The 22620-nt window shown below is 37.0% G+C and overlaps 1 pseudogene; it reads right to left on the reverse strand.

Annotated features, from left to right (window-relative positions):
- Positions 1–22620, reverse strand: part of LOC100959471 — a 72969-nt pseudogene that overhangs the window by 49364 nt on the left and 985 nt on the right.

Below are 22620 nucleotides of genomic sequence, written 5' to 3' on the forward strand. Positions count from 1 at the left end.
GGCTTAATGAAAGTTCACAGTGCACTATAATGAGAAAAAAGCAAATTCCAAAACCAGCAGGATTTGAGTATATTCTTTATAACAAAGGAAAGATGGCAGACCCTCAAAAGGATAATGAATTGAAAGCAAGTCACAAAATACAGAATCCATAGGAAAAAAAAAAACAATTTGACTAATTAAGAATTAAAGCTTTTGGACATGAAAAGACAACATAAAATTAAAAGACAAGAGATAGCCTTAAAGAAAAGAAACTATTCATATGCAAATGAAAACATACAAGATCTCTGATGAATATCTATAAATTAATTTAAAAATTGGCTAAAACATCAAGAAATTAACAAAACATATAAATAGCTAATAAATATGTGCAAATATATAAAAATGGAGAAACTAAAGATAAATTTACTTTTCAATTATTCAATTGATGAAAATTAATTATGATTGATAATATTCTCTGTCATTATTAAAGAGAACTAGATGCTATGTCTAAAGGTGAACATTCAGGCCTGTCCAGTTGAGTGTTATTGATAATGGCAAATAATTGCTACCATTGTGAATATTTCTCAGTAGAAAGTGGCCAAATTATAGACAATAATCCTATGGAGAATAGTGCAACTCTTAAAAAGAATGAAGGAGAACTATGCATCCTGGCAGGCAAAGATTTCCAATGTATATTTTCTGTGAAAAAGTTAGTCACAGAGTAGCACTAGAGGAGGACTGCATATTATATAAAAAGATGTGCATGTTTACATATGTATACAAGTGTATTGAAAAATTGCTGGAGTTTATGCTTTCGACTGCTAAAGCTATTTCCGAAAACTTCATGAGAGTGGAAAGACGAATGGATTGTCAGTGTAGAGTATTATATTTAATTCTATAGATGACAGAGCATTGTGTGAATCTTCAGAACAATATGATGAATATGTGTCCCTATGTCATTTATTAAATACATTTTGATATAGTTTGCTGATTTACTTATAAAAGTTGTTTTATAAAACTGTGTATAATCTAACATAGAGATATCTAATTGTCATTATTTCTTATTTTTGATAAATTGAGAAAAAGAAATAATTCTCATTCAGAATGTCAAAATAAAACAGAAATAGGACACAGAAATATATATTAAAGTAAAAGATGCCAATAACTAAGTTATTATGATGATCTAAAATTAGTTTGATAACTGTTGCACAACTCTGTGAATATATGTCAAAAACTAAATCATATACTTTATGTAGATGAGTTTAATGGTGTGTGAATTATATTTAATAAGGCTGTTAAAATATCACTGGTTTGATGTTCCAGCAATTGGTGTGGGATGGCTTTGAAACAAAAGCTAATAATTTCTAGTATGTTCAAAACTATTTACAACAGATATATCTAGCTCACTCTCCTCCTCAACTACTAGGAAGTATTTTTCTTTTCCAAATCCTTAAGATCACGAGGCGAAAGTCATTTGGGAGAAGTCACTGTTGTATAAATGAAGAGGTTGCTAGGTGAGGCAGAATTGGGAGGGGTGTTCCTTTTACTTTATATTTCAGATTAATATGCAGTTCCAAACAATTAGGTTACATTGTTTGCCTTTCTTAGGTAAAGTCCAAGGTGTAGTTGAGCCGTTCACCCAGAATGTGTGCCGTATAGCTTTACATTGGTGAAGGCACACCAATACCTTTCCCTCCTCCCTTCTCAATACTCCCTTCTTCCCCTCAACTTGAATTTAATTGTATATTTCTCTCATGTAGGAGTATAGTTGTTTATCTATTGGTTTCACATTAGTATTATGTACATTGGATGCTTACTTTTCCATTCTTAGGATATTTTATTAAGTAGAATGTTCTCCAAATCCATCCGGTAAGTACAAAAGATGTAAAGTCTTCATCTTTTTATGGCTGAACAGCATTCCACAGTATACATATACCACAGTTTATTTACCCTTTTATGGATTTATGGACACTTAGGTTGATTCCAAAAATTGTTGATTGTGAATTGAGTTGTGATAAACATTCCAGTGCCAATGTCCTTATGAAAAATTGACTTTTTAAAATTCTGAGTAAATACCTAGAAATAGGATTATGTGATCAAATGGAAGGTCTACTTTTAGCTCTTGGAAGATTCACTATACTTCTTTCCAAAGAGGCTATATTAATTTACAGTCCCACCAACAGTATAAAAGTTAGACTTTGTGGTGTGGACTATTCTCTCTGGCATTAGGTGATATCTCAGTGTAGTTTTGATTTAAATTTCTCCGACAAGTAGGAAAGGCGAGCATTTTTTCATGTGTTTGTAGGCCATTCTTCAGAGAAGGTTCTGTTCATGTCTCTTGTCCAATAATAAGTGGGATTCTTTTAAATTTTTTTTGTAGATTAATTTGAGTTCTCTGTAGATTCTGGTTATCATCCCTTTGTCAGATTCCTAATATGCACATATCTTTTTCCATTCTGAAGGTTATCTTTTTGTTTTAATTGTTGTGTCTTTGGCTGTTCAGAAGCTTTTTAGCTGAATTAAGTCCTATTTATTTATTTTTGTGTTGCTGCAATTATCAATGAAGTCTCTTTCATAAAATCTTTCCCTAGGCTGAGATCAGTAAGAGTTTTTCTCACACTTTTTTCTGGAGTTTTTAAAATTTCATGTCCTATATTTAAATATTTTATTCATTGTGAATCAATTTTTGTAAGTGGTGAGAGTTGTCAGTCAAGTTTAGGCTTTTGCATGTGGTTATCCAGACAAAACCACCATTTATTGAATAAGAATCATTTTCTCCAGTGTATGCTTTTGTTTGATTTATCAAAAATCAGATAGTTGGTTTCTTCTGTAGGTTTTGTGTCCTGTTCCACAGATCTATACCTCTGTTTTTGTGTCAGTGCTATGCTATTTTGACCACTATAGACTTGTAGTATAACCTGAAGCCTGGTAAAGTGTTGCCTCCAGTTTTGCTTTTATGTCTAAGAATTTTATTGGCTATATGTTTTTTTTTTTTTTCTGGTTCCACACAAAATTAAGTACTATTTTCTCAAGGTCTTCAAGTATGATGTTGGTAACTGAATGGGTATCTGACTAAATCTGTAGATCACTTTGGGTAATACAGATATTATAACTATGTTGATTCTTTCTAGGCAAGAGCATGATGTGTCCTTCCATTTGTTAGTGTTTTTTATTTCTTTTCTTAGGGTTTCATAATTCTCTCTGCATAGATCCATCATCTCTTTTGTTAGATACACTCCCAAGTATTCCACTTCCTTTGAAGCTTCTTCTTGATTATTACTGGCTTATGTGAAGGCTCCTGATTTGTGGATGTTGATTTTATAACCCAATAGATACTATATTTCTTTATCACTTCAAAGAGTTTGTGGTTGAGTCTTTGGGGCTTTCTAAGATCATATTATCAACAAAGAGTGAGAGTTTGACTTCCTCTGTCCCCATTTGGATACCCGCAATATCCTTCACTTGTGTGATTGCATTGGCTAGAGCTTCCAGAGCTAGAATATAGCTACACATTAAAAAAAATGATACATCATGATCAAGTAGGCTTCATATCAGGGATGCAAGTGTGAATTAACTTTCACAAATTCATAAATGTAATTCACCACATAAATAGAAGCAAAAACAAAGGCCATATGATCCTCTTGATAGATGCAGAAAAAGCATTTGACAAAATTCATCATCCTTTTTAGGCAATAACCCTTAAGAAACTAGTCATAGATGGAACATTTCTTAAACTGATAGCAGCCAACTACAACAAACCCACAGCCACCATCATATTTAATGAAGTAAAACTGAAATCTTTTCCACTTAGAACTGTAACCAGACAAGGAAGTATGTCCACTATCGAGGTGCTCTTTTTAAATGGATATTTCTGGAAACTGCAGAAAGCAAGTGTGATGTAGGGCATTATGCCTTATCAACTATATAAAACAAAAAGGTTCCACTTGTGAGTGGATCCTACAGTATTTGTCTTCTGGTGTCTGGTTGATTTCATTTAGCAAAATGCCCTTCAGATTCCTCCATGTTGCAAATAGCAGGATTTCCTTTGTCATTATTGTCTGAATACTCCTCTATGCATGTACACCATATTTTGTTCATCATTCATCCACTTCACATTTGTTCCCATACCTTGGCTATTGAGAATAAGGCTGCAATGAAAAGTTGAATGCATTGAAGCAGAGAGTGGGTGGTGTTTGCCAGAGAGCTGAGAGGTGGAGTTAGTGAGGAGATATTGGTTAAAGGGCACAAACTTCCAGTTAGTAGAGGGGAATGTCACTTTCTAATCAAGGTACAGCATGATGACAATAGTTAATAATTCTGTCCTGTGTACTTGAAATTTTCTGACAGTAAACCTTAATTGTTCTTACAAAATTTAACCACATAAATTGATGGGTCTATCAAATAACTGAATGGTGGGCAGTATTTCAAAACATAGATACATCAAATTATTTCTTTGTATAATTAATTCCTTGAATATGTACAATTTTTGTTTGTTAATTATAGATCAATAAAACTGGACAAAAGTATTTAGACCTATATGACTGGTTTACACATATATAGGACCACTTCATACTTTCACAAATTATCAGCTCTTTCTTTTCATTAACTACACAAAGAAACAACACTAGTGAAATGCCAAGGTTGTATATTATATCATAAAATGTTAATTACCTTAAATATATAACTACTTAAAATAAATATATGTATGTATATAGAGTTATATATAGAGATATATCTAATATATGTAATATATATGTAAGATATATCTAATATATGTATAAATACTATATATAGAGAGAGAGAGAGAAAATCTGAAATCGAGAGAGAGAGAGATAAAGCCCCATTTAAACATGTTAAAGAGATTACCAAATCAGAGAAAATAGACAAATGCTTCTTAACCTCATGTATAAAAGTAAACCTTAAGCAAAACCTATACTGAGATAAAATTCCTCACTTAGCAGTGGCAGAAATGCAAAGGTGTCACAATGTGCCATGTGAGTGAGTCTGTGTGGACATAGGCAGTCTCACACCTTGTTGCTAGGAAAGCTTGGCTCACCTCCTATGGAGGAAATTTGGTTGTACATAGAAAAATTCCATGAATATTAATCTTTTAATATACACAACAATCAAATTTGGAAAAATACAAAAAGACTTTGGAAAAATATTATTTGGAAAAATACAAAAAGACTTTTGTACAAGATCATTTGTTGCAGCATTGGAAAAATTAAAACATATTTCTAAATGCAAATGTTTATGAAAAACAATAATGAAAGGAAAACTATATTCAGAAATAAATGATAATGAAAATTATAGAAGTTAAAATAGGTGAGAGACAGCAAAAGTATGAAAATGATAGAAATTAAATTAAAATTTCACAGAAATTAAAATCTGTGAGAGACAGTAGAAGTATTGTTTTGAGGGAAATGTATATGGTTTTAGTTCCTGACATTAGGAAAGAAGAAAGCAAATGTCCAGATTCACTGGAAATCAATGTTGAAATACCTTTCAAAATATGGAATAATGTTAAAAATAAAGTTAGAAAAAAATCACATAAGAAACCCAAATAATGTAGAAAGATGAGACTATAAATGAAAACACAAAGTAACAATATAGAAAGGAAGGTTAATAACAGAAATAACAAAGCCAAAGTTTATTTCTGAGAAAAGTACCCTAGATAAGTCTAAATCTAACTATAGAGGCAGCAGAGATGGATAAGTAGATATTATAAATAACTTTATTCCAATATACTTAAAAATGTGTATTAAATGGCCACAATCCCAGAAACACATAATTTTCCCAAACTGATTAATGAATAAGTATTCTAAATAACCCTATACTTGTATAAATTTGACTCTTGCTTGCTCTCTGTCTCGTCCCCCTTCAACAAGTAACACTAATGGCATTATTGGAAAAATACAAAATTTCAATGGAGATATAATTTTGATTGTTTTGAAATATTTCCTTAAAGTGAATAAATGGGATAATTTCTTGTTCATCGAATTTCAACACTATGTTCTTAATACCAAAATCAGATGGAGACTAAGAGAAGAAGAAAAGAAAGAAGAAGAGAAGAGGAGAGGAGAAAGGAGAGGAGAGAAGATGAAAGGAGAGGAGAGGAGAGGAGAGGAGAGGGGAGGGGAGGGGAGGGGAGGAGGAGGGAAGGGAAGGGAAGGGAAGAGAAAATAAAATTATGAGCCAGTCATACTCAGGAGAGTGGGTATAAAAAATTTAAAAAGGAGTAGAAGGCATTAACTATTCCTTCAGTTCGAAGAACAAAAACCGAAACAAAATGGTTAGTGTCCAGTTTAAGACATCATAGAAGATCTCAACTATAGCTTGAACTTTATCTGACAAATGCAAGCAATGTAACCTAATAGTTTATACCCATATATTAATGTGGGGGAGAAAAAGACAACATAGCACGAAGTGCTAGAGACTTTGTCAATAGTTTTTTTAAAAGAGTTGTAAGTCCTAAGGATGGATGTTAGAGACATTTTTGTGAAGAAAGTGAGATATGAAGTTAGTTTGGGCCAGGCACTGTGGCTTCTGACTGTAATCTCAGCACTCTGAAAGAGTGAAGTGGGAGAATTCCTGAAGCTCAGGAGTTCGAGACCAGCCTGAAAAAGAGTGAGACCCTGTCTCCACTAAAAACAGAAAAACAAGTAGGGTGTAGTGGCTCATACTTGTGGCCCCACCTACTCAGGAGGCTGAGGCAAGAGGATTGCTCTAGCTAGCCCAAGAGTTGGGTTCCAACTGCAATTAATACCTTTACATTTCCCTTTTCCTAATCTACCTCAAAAAATTTGTAAGCTATACCGTTATGTTAAACCATTAAGCTTTATAGTTGTAATTTTTCTGTAAATACAATTTTAATACAATATCATTTATGTCTCATATACTTCATCATATTTTGGCCACAGATACAAGACACGGTATTGGGCACAATAAATAACACTAGCACTGGGTCATTCTAAGAAAATTGCTCCAAGAATCAGTGGGATTTTGAATCCACAATTCAAGTCAGTGAAGGAGGAGCAGGGGGGAAAGATGGATTAACCAGAGACATAGATCACCAGAATGTCCCAGAAAGGAAACATTTCAGATGAAAAAACAAACAAACAAACAAAACCACATATGTAATTCTAAGGGAAAAGTGTTAGCTCCCACTGAAGAATCTATGGGAAGAAGTTGTGGAAACAAACAGGAAGGAGCAAGATTTTGGCAGAGATAAATCCCCTAGACACTTGGAGTCCTTTGGAAAGGATATGTGGGGTCTGTTTCTCCTTCACTCACATCTCTGGCAAATTGATGACTACAGACCTGCTGGAGAGCTTCTCCATCCCCATAAGCCCAAAAGCTGCTGCCAGTGAATGAAGAGGTTCTTGAAAACAAAGCACTAGGTGGCCAGTGCCCCTCATCAACACAAACCTGAGTTGAGATGATGGATGCCATGGCATTTCCCTACCCATGGCAGGGAAATGTCTTTGTGCTCTGCACAGAACTACTGACATTTATGTCACTGGTCCCACCAGAAACACTTCTCAATGTCTTTCCAGAATGTGGTGGCCACAGTGTATTTGTGGGTCTTAGGGGAACTTTGTGATCCAGGAGCCAAAACATCCCAGGCAGGCTGCCTTCTTGGGATAAAAACAAAGGTGACCAGTATGCCAGATCACATCCATGTAGATTCTTTCCTCCCTGTCTCCTCACCTTCCTAATACTGTTGAGTGGCACGTGTTCCCCAAGGGACAATTAACCTGGTCTCTGAGGCAGCTGCTTCCCCTCTGTTGTTAATTTCCCTATAGTGAGGCTCCCACAGAAAGTGGGGGCTCATACGTTTCCTGTTATGGACCTGCCAGTGGACCAAGTGGTGCTTGGACTGTGAGATCCCTGCCTGTCAGCCCTCCCTGGTGCTGCTTGCCTGGCTGCTTCAGCAGAGCAAGGTATACACCTACATGGAGGGGCATTAAGCCTATTTGAGCACTCCATGCACAAACCAGCACATGTCTCTGTAGCATGGTCAGTAATTGAACTTGGAAGACCAGGGTAGTCCCCCAGGCCAAATCCCACACACCCAGTATTCAACCTAGATTCTTGATGGAATAGAGTAGAGATTCGTGAACTAATATCAGGAGGTAAGGGAGCTTAGGGAAGAATTGAAAGGAGAATGCAGTGTGGGTCTAAACCTCAGCACATTCACAGTGCATCCCTCCCCTCACATGGAAGCCAATCTCAGCACTGGGAAAAATCCTGGGTAGAGAAGATCCCAGTCTGTGACACCATTGCTGGTGAGATCAGCTACTTTATGCTACTGCTTGTGGCCAGATATTGGAAGGAGACACTGGGGCAGGGGAGAAAAAGAGTATAGGCTGTGCATTTTTGCCAGACTATGATTCCCAGAGGGGTCCTCCTCTGTAAGCAGACTTTTGGGTTTGGTGGGGGTGATTTTAGCCTCTCCATGGTGGCTTTCCCTAATTGACTCAGATTTGTCCTTTAATCCCTGCCAGGACAGCTTTTATGCCCACCTTTGTGGAGATTGAAGGAAGGCTCACCCCACCCATTCCCAGCAAGTGAAGTTGTCCACTGAAGTAGTCCTCTAGGAGATCCAGGGCCCCACTGACTGCCTTGGACATTGGAGTGCTTCTCCTGAAGTGCCAGAGCCCCTCGAAGGTCTCCCAAAACAAAACTGCAGCTGGCTATTTCCTGCAGTCACCACTGAGTGGCAGGGAGGACAACTTATACAGCCCCAAATAGTATTTACTGAGCCAATCATACAGAGCTTGGCTAGTTCTCACTCAAAAGCAGCTCCTACTGTCAAAGATATTAAAAATGACATCCCAATATAATTCACATTGTTAAGAGACTGTGGGGCTGGAGAGAGATAAAGGATTTCGAAGACTCCAACTTTCCTTGTAAAAAGGAAATAGGATTACTCATGTACATAGTACACTATGAGCACAGTTTACATGTAAAGGGAAATTCAGAAAACCACCACATGAAGGGTATTTATAACCAAGGTGTTCACTCAGAATCTAGACCATCTTCTAAGTACTCACAAGCAAAGCCAAAGGTTCTTTTCCAACATATGCTACAGACACATCCTTATAAGTAAGGGGGAGAAAACAACTAAATGAAAGAGAATTCAAAAACAAAAAGAGACAGTTGCTACAGATGAGAAGGAATTCAGTGCAAGAATTCTGAGAGTATGAAGAATCAATATGAAAGGGCACCCTCAAAGGAGCACAGTACTCTCTAGCAGTGAATTCCAACCAATAAAAATAGTAAAATGTTATATTAAAAATTCCAAACATTATAAAGGAATCTCAATGACTTTCAAGAGAAAATGGAAAACAAATTCAAAGAAACCAGTAAAAACATTTTTTAATGTTTTTAAAAGCTTATTGAAGAAATACATACATTAAAACAAAGTAATTAAAAAAAATCTCATTTAGAGAAATATAAAACCCAATGCAAATGTTAAGAGCAGATTACACCAAGCAGAAGAAAGAATTGCAGAGCTTGAAGACAAGTCTTTCTAATTACCTAAGTCAAAAGAACAAAGAATCAAGAGAAATGAAGAAAGTCTATGAGAAATATGGCATTATACATATATAAAATGACCAAATGTAAGACTAATAGGCATCTCTGAGAATAAAGAAGACTAAACACAAGGCTTATATATACTTCTCAAATGAAAGAAACAACTTAATTCTAGCCCAAGAATATGGGGAGGGGGTGGGGAAGGGGAGGGGAGAAGGGTGGCTGGGTGGTGGGAGGGTAACCGGAAAGATCACCTATATTTCTGTCTAACAAGGGTACAAATGATCTTTTCTAGAACTAGAATGTAAATGTTTTGACACAATGACTATGCAAATGACATGAAATTTATGTGAACCAGCTTGATGAAAGTATTTCAAAATGTATATGAAAACACTACACTGTACCCCATGTTTGCATTAATGTAATAATAATAATAAAAAAATCTATTTAAGAGAATAATTGCAAAAATGTCCTTGTCTTGCAAGAGATTTAGACATAAAGAAAAAAAATGAAAGTCCAATGAGTACCTAGGAGACTCATTGCAAAAGGGAACCATCAAGGCATGTGAATCATCATAACACAAGCCAGAATTAACACAAAGGAGAAAATCTCATGAGCAGTGTGCCAAAACATCAAGTAAGTTACAAAGGAAAATCCATTAGACTAATAGCAGACTTCTCAAGAGAAGCTTTACAAACTATAAAGGAATGGGTCTTATTTTTAGTCTCCTTATAGCCAAGAATATTCTGTCATGTTAAACCAAGTTACATAAGTTAAGAACATATAATGTTCCCAGACACACAAAGACTGAGGGCATTTATTACTACTGGAGTTGCCCTACATGAAATGCTCAAAGGTTCATTAACATACAACAGCGCGATAGCTACCAAACAGTGTACAAATACCCACAAGTTATAGCTCATGGCTCTTCTAAAACAATAGAACCAAAGAGAATACAAAACAGTAAGATATCATCCAACATGTGGAATAGAATAGTATCCAAAATATCAATACTAAAAGTCAGTTTTAACGGTCTGAAGGCAGCACTTAAAAGACTGGCTGGATGAAATAACACAACCCAAGTATTTACCACCTCCAAGAAATACATCTAAACTACAAGGATTCACACAGACTCAAGGCAATGGAAGAAAAAATAGCATATAGGCTGTATTTATGTTTTTTAAATGATTAATATCTACAAGGCCCTCTAGTGCCCCTTTCTACTGAGATCTTTTTGTTGAAATTTTCAGGAGTGTATGCTTTAAGACTTTTTTCTGTGGTTGGACAAATATGTATTTGTCTACATGTAATTTGGTACAAATGCACAACTCTACATATTATATTATTCTGCACTTACTTTTCCACTTGCCTCCTCATATTTTATGCAGATGCATAATATTCAGTATACTACTATATACTCAGGCTCTTCATGATGAAGTTTGGATTTCCCCATTTTTCCCATTTTTAAACTTTTACAGAGAAAATCCATATATATGCATATATATGTATATATACATATATGTATACATAAATTTATGTATACATATGTATAAATTTATGTATACATAAAATCCACATATATGCATATATACATATATGTGAGTGTGTGTGTGTATATATTTCTACTTGTAAAGAATTTGTACATAATCCTAAAAGTAAGATTGTTGACTTTTAAGGTATAGAAATTTTGAAATAGATAAATACTGCCCAATTACCCTCCTGTAAATTATAAAGCTTAGTCATTCATCCACAGTTCTGGACTATGGGCATTTCTCCACATCTTCACCAATTAGTATATTTAAATCATACTAAAAATATTGCCAATTTTAAAGTCAAAAATGCATCTCATTACTCTACTTTCTCTGTCCTTCTCCCTTATGCTATGTGTTTTTCTTTCTTCTCTCTCTATACCTATGTTCATGCTGTATACAACATTCTCCTCATCCAAAACAGGCACAACCCGGTGACAGTTCTGCAGTGAAGTCTTTAGACAACAGTTGTCATTCTCTTCCTTATATCCTATTTTTAAAATGGTGTAGATTTATCTCCCGAGAGCACTGTGAAGTTTTAGAAGTATGACACTCATTTCCTAACACCTTACTTCCTATTTCCCTAGTGGTTTGCACATAGGAGGTACAAATGTTTGTTTATTTGAAGGACTGGATGATAATCTCTTAGGGCTGTTCTCACTCTAGTGTTACAATGAATACATTGCCTGGGAGTTGTAAACTAGTAGCAACTTTAGAAGGCAGCAAACCCTTATTTTTAAATTAGCATAAATCCATTACTTATCACTCACATGTATGTCAGGAATGGGTTTTGTTAACAGGAATATTTCCAGAGCAGCCACTGTGGTCCCAGAGAAGAGAATGATAGCATAGTACAGATAGTGCACTCCACAGATAATCTTGGGACAGTTATTGGCAGCCAGGCAGCTCCCTGTTCCATAGGAAAGGTCTATGGTCATATGAACAAGGCCCATCACAAGTCCAGTGATTAGACCCCAGAATTCTCCCTGCAAAAGAAACAAGAACAAAATAGGAACATTTAGAAAAGATCAGAAGCTCATTCAAGGAAATCATAATTATCATCGTGTCTTCTTTCTTAGTGAAGAAGCAACAAATGACACTAAGCACAAAGTTACCAAAACAGAGAAAATTGCAAACATATGTGTTTATTACTGGGGCAACACCAGTACAATGTTGATTCTCTAATTCCAGGAAACTACTATCTATACTGACTCAAGATGAAATTTTCTTTGGCACACACATATATTAATATACGTGTGTACATATATGCATGCCTATATACAGATACACACATATATACATATATATGGAATTATGATTTATTTTACAAAATAAATAGAACTATAAATTATGTTATACAATTTGCAGAACTGATATTATGTAATTTTGAGAGTTCTATTAAGCTCTTAACAATTGAAAGCATTCATTTTCCTGGAGGCATTGATAGAGGTGGAAAGATATGTCCCTCTTTTTTTTTTTTTTATTAAATTCATAGCAGTGTACATTAATGCAGTCATGGGGTACAGTGTGCTTGTTTTATATACAATTTGAAATATTTTCACCAAACTGATTAACATAGCCTTCATGGAATTTTCTTAGTTATTGTGTTAAGACATTTATATTCTGATTTGGAAAGATTCACATGTACCCTTGTAAGATGGACAATAGGTGTGGTCCCACCAATCACCCTGCCACCACCCATCCTTCCCCCTCCCCTCCCCTCTCTCTCCTCCTTCCCGATATTCTTGGGCTATAATTGGGCTGTAGCTTTTGTATGAAGGCTTTAAACTAGTTTCATAATAGGGCTGAATACACTGGATACTTTTTCTTCCATTCCTGAGATACTTTGCTAAGAAGAATATGTTCCAGCTCCATCCATGTAAACATGAAGAAGGTAAAGTCTCCATCTTTATTTAAGGCTGCATAATATTCCATGGTATACATATACCATAATTTATTGATCCATTCATGGATCGGTGGGCACTTGAGCTTCTTCCATGATTTAGCAATTATCAATTGGGCTGCAATAAACATTCTGGTACAAATATCTTTGTTTTAATGTGCTTTTTGGTCTTCTCGATATATACCTAGTAGAGGAATTGCAGGATCAAATGGCAGGTCTATTTTTAGTTTTCTAAGTGTTCTCCAAACATCTTTCCAAAAGGCACGTATCAGTTTGCAATCCCACCAGCAGTGTAGAAGTGTTCCCCTTTCTCCACAGCCATGCCAGCATCTCTGGTTTTGGGATTTTGTGATATGGGCTAATCTTACTGGTGTTAGATGATAACATATGCCCTTCTTCCTTTGTTCAAGATGCTATGCTTTAGGAAAATGGTATTGTCTGTATATTAATATAATAATATGAGCTTTGGACTAAGGAACACCTGAGTCTGAATCCCATGACTTTACTTTCTAATATTAAGTAATATGTGGAAAGAATTTCAATAGTAACATCTGTGCATCTATCTGATCCTCATGTGAAAAATCTTAATATAAGGCTAATAACCTAGAAACAATAAAGAGATTTAATGTACATGGTCCAATATAATTGATCATACATGTGGTGTGCATGTTTCATAATGGAAATTAACATGATTTTAAGCTTACTAAGGGTTTCCTCTAAGCATTTCATGTACTATCTCATTTAATCCTCACAGCAGCCCACAATACCTATACAATACTATCTTTATAGTGTCTACAAAGATAGACACTATCTTTATCATCATTTTACAAAGCCAAGCAATTTGCTTCAGATCATGATACTATTTGACAGTCTGCTTCCTAAACCTGTGTTCTTCAGCACTGAGAAATTCACATACATAATATTTTTTAAGAAATATAAACACTGAAATATGAATGTGTACTATATTTTTATCCTTTAGTAAGGTTCAGGAATTGTGGCTGACTTCAACAGAAATTGAGATGGGCTATGATTTGTATAAATAGAGTATCAAGAATGCAGTGGCAGAAACAATTTTTTCCCCACTCCATAGAGGAGAATACTCGTTCATTGATTCTTTTACAGAAGACGGTAAGCAGGAAGATGGCAATTGGAGATCTAAGATAACTAGCCATTGATTGTGTGTAATGGATCAGTTGTCTATTTTGAGATGCCTATACTAGTGGGACCCACAGGATGCTGCTGACAGTTGTTGCAAGAATAAATATCCTGGCAAAAAAACCAAACCTTGCAGATATTAAACATAAATTATTATAGGCACGTTCATTGTGCTTTAGTTTTTGAACTCATTCTCATTGCCATTTGTTGATTTTCCAAACAAAATCAAGCTCCTTGACTGCATATGTTCTTAAGAAAAGAAAGGACTCAAACGTTACCGGTACACAAAACAACTGTGACCATGATGCTGTTAGGGGAAGAGCTGCTTTCACTGACAACAGATGGAAACAGGAAGCTGGGAAGTGTGGTTAGGCCGTGGGTGGCTGCCATGGATGAAGGAGTCTGACCTCAGAGCTCTTATAAGTGTGAAGCAGCCCCACTTCTGGAGAAAGCAGTGTTGCTATCACTTGCTCCTGCCTTGGCCCGAGTGCTGGCAACCAGCAGTAGAAACAACTCAAGGTAGGGGAGTGCAAAAATGTTCAGTAACTCTTTATCTGGGTGCACAATGGTTTGACCTTTGTCTCTGATGGCAGCAACCAAGAGAAGCAGCAAATATGGGTGGGGGGTGTAGATGGAGCTCCAGGGATGTGGAGATGCAGGGGCTGTTGGGCTCCAGAGATAGGCTTAGTTCGATGCTGGCTGGGCTCTCATATTGGCACTGTGCTATACCTCCTTAGGACTGGGGGGTGTATGTGGGACCCATCATGTGTTCCCTCTCTGAAGCAAAGTCTTCACATGGTCTCCAGACACCTCCCTGTTCTAGCTTCAGTGCCTGCAAAGGCCACGGGGTTCTCCTGTGGCTTGAATTGAGTCCATGGCAGGAATATAGTCTGTGAGTGGTTGGCCTCTCTTAACCTTACTAATTATCAGGAAGCCTCTCTTGGTTCCTGGCCAGTACTGGTAGAGCCAGCTGCCTTGCTTCTCTTTGCTTCCATATGTCAGGAGTTTCCTGTCACTTCTCTCTTGGGTCACCTATTCAAATTGTGATTATCTACTTCCTATTTTGCTTCTTTATTGTGGAGAAGGTAAGTACCAGAAGCCTTTAGTCAACCATTTTAAGGCCCCTCCAACCCTGAGTATCATTATCACTATTAATTCTATCATTTTTTTCAAAAGTCACAATCAATTTCTTTTGAGATCTCTTCTCACATTTCTAAAAAGGATGTCTAAATTTTAAAAGGCTACATGTGTAATATGCACACTTGTAGCAATCTACTCAGCAGAAATGTGTGCCAATGTTCACCAAGAGACATTAACCAAAATGATCAAGCCAGATGTCCATGACTAGAGTAGATAAGTTGTAATATATTACTGTGATGAGATCCCATATTGAAAGAAAGTGAAGATATATCAGCTACTCAGAGAAACATGGCTGGATAACCAAAAATAACACAGAGGAACGCTTTGCAACAAGGATTAAATGAGTTAGTCTATTTCCACTTCCTGAAACTGGGAAAAGGCAAATTATAGCATTTGGAGATTGGGTGACCCCAAGCCATAACTCAGTGCCTTCTAGTGGCTGATAATTTCCATATCTTGACTTGTTGGTAGTTAAATGGGTGCTCATTTTGTAATAAATTACTGAGCTATACAGTTCATACAGAAACATTACATGAGTTACATTACACTTTGATTTTTAAAATGTTAGAAAATTATATAGCAACATAGGATCTGCTCAGAAAGTATAAAGGGAAGAAAGAAGACTATCCATTCTTTCTGCTTATTTCCTTCAAGCTCACTGTCTTCAAGGATCCCCAGTGCTCAGGAACCCCTGCATGGCGTGAACTCTCCTGGCACTGTCTTGGAATTAGCCCCTTCCATGAGTCTATCCCTTTCTAAAATGGTCCACTGCTTAATGAATGCATTCGTGTCAGTGTTTGGATATCCTAATCTGTTACCTCCATGTGATACACCTGGAACTGCTAGAGATAACACATTAACCTATCAGAGTACAATGGAATTTTATGTCCCATTTAAACACTGATGGAGTTACATGAAGAAGGAAAGAAATAAGAGATAATTGGAGGCACTTTAAAGTATGAAAAATGTATTAGTCCATTTAAATGTATGGCCCCAAATTTTGTATGTGGAAAGACATATGTTGAATTAAAAATCCTCTAATGATCTCTCTCTCACTTTAGGGCTCTATATTTACTTTCACCAAAGCAATAAACAAAGGTGCTTTAATCCATGTAGACACATTTACTTCTCCAGAGGATTCTAGGGAGAAACCAGGGTTCCCTCACTTTCCAGCTATCAGGAACTCTCTCTCTGACACCTGCTTCTGCACCTTGGTGTAAATGTCCATGGTGAAGAGGGTGCTGGCACTGTTGAAGATGGAGGTCAGGGAGCTCATGAGAGAGGGCAGAATGACAGACAGTATCAAGCCTCACAGTCCTGGATGCAGGAGAGGCACTGGTTAGTGATTGGACACCATGTTCCATGATAGCCTTGCTCAACCAGACAGCCATTTAAACATGTCATTTGGAACATTGATTAATTAATGTACTTATCCATATGCATCCACATGTGGAGGTTCCTGCATATTTCCTAATGACCTAAAAATAAACCAGTATAGAATTTTAGGCTTGAGTATAAACTTAGAGATCATCCCCTGCAACTAGTTTTAGAAGAATGGAAACCATCTTCAGCATTTCTTTGGGGAAGGAACTCTTGGGTTCCTAAAGACTTACATAACTGGAAAGGAAGAAGTCAAGTAGGTTTTTCTGCTAAAGAAGTCTCTGCAGGAGCAAAAACAAGAGTTTTGAACCAGTTTCCTCTGCCCAGTAGGCTCTAAACCTCCCCTGACAGTGGATGGTGTATTCATGCAGGGGACTCATGCCTCCTTCCTATTGATAAAGCTCATGTATATCAGAGTGAAGGAAAGGTCACAGATATTAGCCAACCCCTGATTCTGGTCAGTCTTGAGCTCTGTACCTGACACTGCTTCTGTTCACTCCAATAGGAAATCCTTCTGGAATCCTAACAATGTAATTAAATCATATGTGTTGTTTATTTTATATTTCAAAATGCTAAAATGTGAACTCTAAAGTCAGGGGCTTTGTACCTATTTTACTGATATTTTCTAAGCGCAAGAGTTATGCCTGGCACATGATGGGCACTCAATAAATTGTTGTATATTAAATAGATTGAAATATAATCTCGTCCAAGAAAGGCAGAATAAATAGTTATCCTGTAGCCCTCTGAATTTATAATTTTATGGCTGGGGCAGTGCCTGTGGCTCAAAGGAGTAGGGCACCAGCTCCATATGCTGGAGGTAGCAGGTTCAAACCCAGCCCCGGCTAAAAACTGCAAAATAATAATAATAATAATAATTTTATGGCCATTAAACTCTTTCATTGACAAGTAGATCATTTAACTGTTTTTAATTCCCTTGGAAGATAGTCTTGAATCTGTAGAAGTAAGGAAGGAGTCTTCTGACAGGAAATGTATCTGGTTTGTCTATGAAATCTCCAAGCTTTGCAAAGGGCTTGTAGTCTATGTAAGGTGCTCACAAAATGTCTAATGAACAGAACTAAATTAACGGAAGTCAGAATTAACAAGAACTATACAACAGCCCTTCCTCAAGCCCCACCCATAGACAACCCTCCAAGGCCATCTCAGCAGGGACATTTTCCTACCTGCAGGCAGCAGTTCCAGCACCATGATTCCATAGGCATAGTCAGTACAGCCAACTTCAGTGCCACAGTGTTTCACACATTCAGAAGGCACCACACAGGCCACCTTATCTGAGGAAGGATTCAGGAGTGAGTTCAGTGAAGCCTAGTAAAGGCACAAATCACAACAGCTGAACAAATTGGTAATTTCAGTAGATCATGGGGAAGGAAAGACATTTGCTTTAAAATTGGAGATTGAACTTTGAAGTCCACACCATAGGTCTGTTGCTGCTTTGCCTAGAACAAGAGCTCATAACATCTCATCTCTGCAGCTCTCCTTGAGCTGACCCACGGGCGGCGGGTGGGGGGTGGGGGTTCTCTTGGGCTGTGGCCCAGCCATAGCATTAGAGTAAACAGAGGACACTGACCACACCCTCCTGAAAAATAGCCAGGGAAGAAATTCCTTCAGGAGCAACACATTCCAGGGATATGCAGGAAGTTAAGTCCTGTGTCTGGTCATAATTAGGCCAGTGTTTTTTGTCTACATCTCAGAGGAGGTGTCACTTGTACCTGAGTACCTGGTGTGTGATGATGCCTCATGTCACTGACATCACATAAGACATGGGTTCTTTTTTTGTTGTTGTTGTTGTTATTTAAAAAGAATCATTAAAAGTATCATAACAAAAGATAGAGAAAGCTGATAAAGCATGATCCAGGATAATGACAGTTTATGATATGAGCTTTTTTTCTTTTCTATATTCCTTTCTAATCCTTTTTCCCAGAGAATTAGCTTTTGTGCATAACTATGGTAATAGTTGAGATATTATTATGTAGCCTTCTTTTTACTTGTAACATAATAATCTCAGCATTTTCCCAAGTTTTGAGATAGTCTTCAGTCTCTTGTGTGCAACTTTTCAGAAAGGAAATATACAATGATCTCTTTAGCTGTTCCCCAATTGGATGGCTACACATTCTTTTCATTTATGAACCACACCGTGAGACTGCAATGAGAAGGGGTTCTGGTCCTTTGATGTGTTCGTCTCAATTGGAGTTCAGTGAAATAAACTAATGCCCAGTTAAGAAAACATGAAGTCCATTGAGTGTTACCCGATGGATTTGCTTGGGAAAAAATGAATTCTCTATTAGCCTAATAAGATTTGGTTACATTCTCTTCATTTTTCATAATAAAAAAGAAAGTATATATTTTAGGAAGACTTTCAGCACTAGAAGTTACCCTCATATGACTCAGAAATTCACATAACCCAAACAACCCAATTCCAAAGCAATGAAATTAGACTGAGTTCTCCAGCTGCCTCAGAGGGAGCAAGATGTGACAGCACATCTCAAAGCCCTTCTCAGTCCAAGACATCATCAAGCCCAACCACTACCACTCACCCTCAAATTAGCTCAAATCTACTTCTGCTTCCAGCAGCCTATGTCTCACACTCTATGCTTCCTCAGTCCATGCCACTCACAAACAGTATACACGGAATCAAATGTCCACAACAAGACAGGCTTGTAGGATAAGGGAGAAAAGCTATGCCAAATTTCCAATTTGTCAACTGTGCTAAATTTCCCTGCCTCCAACCTGCCACACAAGGTATTATTTTCACTTAGAATTCTGCTTTTCCTTCCATCCAGAAGGGATTTTCTAGTTTGTAATGATTTTACTGCATCTCAAAAACTCGTCTCAGAATCCAAGCATGTAACAAAGACAGGCCATATGGATTTGGGGCTCACCTGTGTAGAGAATGTGGCTAATCATCCCCGGCATCACCATGAGGAACATGGGCAGCAGCTTTAGGTACCCACCCATGATGCAGGCAGCCTTCACATGGGACATGTCCTTGCCACACAGACCGTGCTGCACAATAACCTGCCAGGAAATCACTCCTGAAACAACCAGAAGGTGATTTCAAAAAGTATCTCTTTTCAGGGTTTAATGTTATAATGAGAAATGACATCATGTTAGTAGAAAATAAAAATCTATAGAACCTGGTTTCTCATTTCTAAAATAGGATTACCTATTGCAAGGACTTCTGAATATCTGGTATAATAAATGTAGGACCCTTCTACATAGATGTCAGTACACATTAGCTATTATTAAAATATGGTCACAGGTGGCAATGTAATAATAGTAATGTGCCTTGCCAGGTACAAAGTTGTCACTTCTGATTCTACCGCAAATTATGTCTGTAATATGTGGAAGCATCATCAATGCCTTTCCCTTGTTATGGTACAGTTGCCTCCATGGGACATTAAGCCACTTGTCATAGAAACACCATGGTCAGGTAGCCATTAGAACAGAACAGTGAGACATTCATTTCAAGATTTCTTCAGAATATTCTGAGAACCTCATTGAGTTATGATTCAAATATGATAGACCTGGGGGAAAAGAATACATATTATTTCATAACCCTACTTAAATTATACAATCTCTTAACTAAGAATTTTGCAGCAACATAAGACTTCTATCCATAATGACATAACTTCTTGATATTTTTTTCTTCTCAAAGATTATCAGAATAATAGGGATGCTTTTTCTACTCGATCGTCCTTGGAGAGTCATTAAGAATAGCCCTGGTTATCAATCCAGGGATGAGGAAGCAGACGATATTTTTAGGCTGAGGGCTGGATGCAGGTAAGTGGAGATATAACACAAACCGCAGGGGAGCAGGGGAACCCTGCTGGCAGACAAGCCAGGCTGGGCATCAGAACAAAGGTGAACATGGGGCCACTTATAGGAGGCAAGTCAGGTGGTCAGGGATGAAATATAAATAGTAGAGATGGTTCCACAGGTCAATGGTGAAATGCTGCATTTTTTTTTTTTTTGAGACAGAGTCTCACTATGTCAGCCTCAGTAGAGTGATGTGGTGTCACCGCTCACAGAAACCTCAAACTCTTGGGCTTAAGCGATTCTCTTGCCTCAGCCTCCCAAGTAGCTGGGACTACAGATGCCTGCCACAATGATTGGCTATTTTTTGTTGCAGTTGTCATGTTTGTTTTAGCTGGCCCAGGTTGAGTTTAAACCAGCCAGCCTCAGTGTATGTGGCTGGTGCCTCAAGCACTGTACTACTGGTGCTGAGGCTGGTTTTTTTTTGTTTGTTTGTTTGTTTTTAAACCTGTTGCTTACATAGAGAAAATAAAGCTCTGACTATGGTTCAAATCTGGCTACAGTTGTAAAATTATAAGCTTCAAATTCACAGACACTCTTCAGAGAGAAAATAATTTAAAATAAAACGAAGTAAATTCAGACTATCAAAAAGAATATTCAGTAAACATGAAGGAGGTAAAGTCGCCATCTTTCTTAATGGCTGCATAGTATTCCATGGTGTACATATACCACAATTTATTGATCCATTCGTGGGTCGATGGGCACTTGGGCTTCTTCCATGACCTAGCAATTATGAATTGGGCTGCAATGAACATTCCGATACAAATATCTTACATGGTTGGAGCTAGAAAATATTCTTCTTAGCAAAGTATCTCAAGAATGGAAGAAAAAGTATCCAATGTACTCGTCCCTATTATGAAACTAATTTATTGCTTTCATAGGAAAGCTATAACTCAATTTTAGCCCAAGAATATAGGGAAAGGGGAGAGGGAGGGGAGGGGAGAGGGAGGATGGGGAGAGGGAGGGTGATTGGTGGGATCACGCCTATGGTTCATCCTATAAGGGTACATGTGAATTTATCTAAATGTAGAATATAAATGTCTTAACACAATAACTAAGAAAAAGACATGAAGGCTATGTCAACCAGTTGGATGAAAGTATTTCAAATTATATATAGAAACAGTACACTGTACCCCATGATAGTATTAATGTACACTGCTATGATTTAATGAAAAAAAATTCAGTGAACAAAGAATAAGATTCTTAAAGTTATAAAAACAAAAGGAGAAAAAGAAGGATAAAGTTAAAGAAGTGTCCTAGAAAGCAGAGTAAAATGACCAAGAGATAAAAATTGGGAGAAAAGGTATAAACACCAGAGGACAGCTAGTCCACCACTAAATAGAAGGTCCCAAGAAGGAAACAAAATGGAAAAAAAAACAAGAAAAAAAAATCCCCCAAATTTTCTAAGACATTGATTACCAGGTTGAACAGGCACATACTTGCTCAGCACAAGGGAGAAAAACAGATTCACACAATAGTTTACAGTGATGAAATTTCAGAATTCTGAGGACAAAGGAAAAACAAACTTCTAGGGAGAAAAAGACAGTCATATCTAAAGAATCAAGACTACCTCTGGGATTCTAATCTGTTAACGGATAAATTGAGAATACAATGAATCTATAACTTTGGGAAAATTCTTCCCAACCTAGAAATGTGTAAATGACTAAATTATCAATCAAGGAAAGGTTAGAATGAACACATTCTCAACTATGCAAATTAATAGTAAATTGACCTCTCCTGATAACACCTATCTCAGGAAGATACTAGATGTAGTGATTGCCTCCAAAGAGAGAATAAACTAAGAAAAAAAATCATATGGGATGCTGAAAAAGGAGATTTAACTCAAGAGTAAATCAAAAGGCTTCCCAAAGACAGTAGTAAAAGGGTCGTGGGCAGAGCAGGGTACAAAACAGAGAGGAAACCCTGCCAGGCTCTGAGAGGACAAAGGCTCCCGGAGAAAATGAGCAAAAGAGTTTGTGGAGTACTCGGTGTGCTTACAAGCACTAAGGGAAATAACTTGCAGGGTGTGGTGTTTAATGAGTAAAAATTAGTAAGAAAATTTAAAACAAAACATTACAGGACTATACATACCATGGAAAATTTTCTAAAAAGCTCAAAAACAAAGAAACAAACAAACAAAAACCCAGGGCATGTCATGTGACT

The sequence above is a fragment of the Otolemur garnettii genome, unplaced genomic scaffold (genome assembly GCF_000181295.1).
Source record: "Otolemur garnettii isolate 467f Iridium unplaced genomic scaffold, OtoGar3 scaffold00116, whole genome shotgun sequence".
In the NCBI taxonomy this organism is placed as follows: domain Eukaryota; kingdom Metazoa; phylum Chordata; class Mammalia; order Primates; family Galagidae; genus Otolemur; species Otolemur garnettii.